We start from the raw sequence: 1,646 nt of genomic DNA, 5'->3' as shown, positions 1-1,646 counted from the left end.
ATCCATAAAAAGAGGAATGGCATGCCTATACATGCTATAACATGGATGAACCTGCTAAGTGAAAGGAGCTAGACACGAAAGGACACATACTGTATGAGTCCATTCATATGAGTTGTCCAGAAGAGGTGAATCCCATTAGATTATAAAATAGATTAGTAGCAGCTAGGAGCTGGGTGAAGGAGTCCTGGTGATGCAATGGTTAAGCACTCAGCTGTTTACTGAAAGGTAAGTGCTCTGAACCCACACAGTCGCTCCACAGAAGAAAGACCTGGCAATCTGCTCCTATACAGAGGACAGCCTCGAAAACCCAGTGGGGTGGTAGAGCTCTGTCATACGGAGTCACTATGACAGTTGAAAATCCACTTAATGGCACCTAACAGCAGAGAAGCAAGGAGTGTGGGGAGTGACTGCTAATGGGTACAGGGTTTCTTTTAACAGTGCTGAAAATGTTCTGGAATTAAATGGTGGTGATGGTTGCACAACTTTGTGAATTCAGTACAAAGCCTTGAATCATACTTTAAGAGGGTGATTTTTATGGTATATGAATTATATGTCAATTGTTATAAGTGGGAAAAGAAAAAGAAAGAACCGTTAGCCAGGAGGTTATAAATAGTTTGATGTTCTCTTTGTCACGGTCCCAGCTTCCCTATCTATAAAAGATCAACATCATCTTTCGTTCTCTGAAATGCTGTAAGTGAATTACTGAAGAATTTCAGAATGAGGACATACTTTTTGAATCCTCTAATTCATTACAGAGAAAAAAATCAGTGTCCAGATGGGTTAAGTCATGTTTCCAAGGTCACAGAGCTGGTCAGTGGCACAGCCAGGCCTGAATACCAGGAAACTGGCATTGTCTGGGACTCCCTACTACTGGGCAAGTTCTATGTGAATTAAAACCTGCTGCTAAAATGTCTGGGGGAAAAAAAAAGTTGTTAACTCTACAAACATGACCCTGTTTAATGTTAAAAATATTCCACAGCCTCACATTTCATTTGCTTAATGGTAGTGAGTTGTGTGCAGAGCCTAACATGAAAGATCAAGCTAGAACTTGTTCATCATCATCACCATGGTCATCTTTATCTTCTTCCTCATCTCCTCATCCTTTCTGCCTTCCTTCTCTTCCCCCTTTTTCTTACCTTTTTCAGCCTTGCTCACTCTTTCGCACTCTCATCAGACTGCATAATCTTTGATTGCTTCTTGTGACAATGGTTTTTATAATATTTTCTATAAAGAGTATGAGTATATAAAATAATTTGATCTTTCCTTCAGCATGGTTGATCAAAATTTATTTTGTACTATTGATAATTTAGGAAGTTTTCTTTCAGGCTCACAACTCTATTGGAAATGGCTTTTACATTTGCAGGATTGATGTCAAATTTGGCAACATTTTAATTACATTTCTTTCATCTGTGGAATGCAAGAGTTGAAGGCCATTTTGAGTTTTCTCATATGGTGATTAATCTTGAATATTTTTTTAAATTGCCATTCTCAATTTTGTTTATCAGTGATGTTGTGTATGTCTTGTTAGAGTGGCATATTATGAATTTTATGTTATCATGGTTTATGTCAGTATTTTGTGTTGTTGTTGTAATGTGCTGTCAAGTCAGACCCAACTCATAGCAACCCCTCCTTGGATTTCCAAGGTG

This window comes from Orycteropus afer, unplaced genomic scaffold (genome assembly GCF_000298275.1).
Source record: "Orycteropus afer afer isolate SDZICR_OR568_19922 unplaced genomic scaffold, OryAfe1.0 scaffold00014, whole genome shotgun sequence".
NCBI lineage: Eukaryota > Metazoa > Chordata > Mammalia > Tubulidentata > Orycteropodidae > Orycteropus > Orycteropus afer.
Note: the sequence above shows the minus strand (reverse complement) of the source record.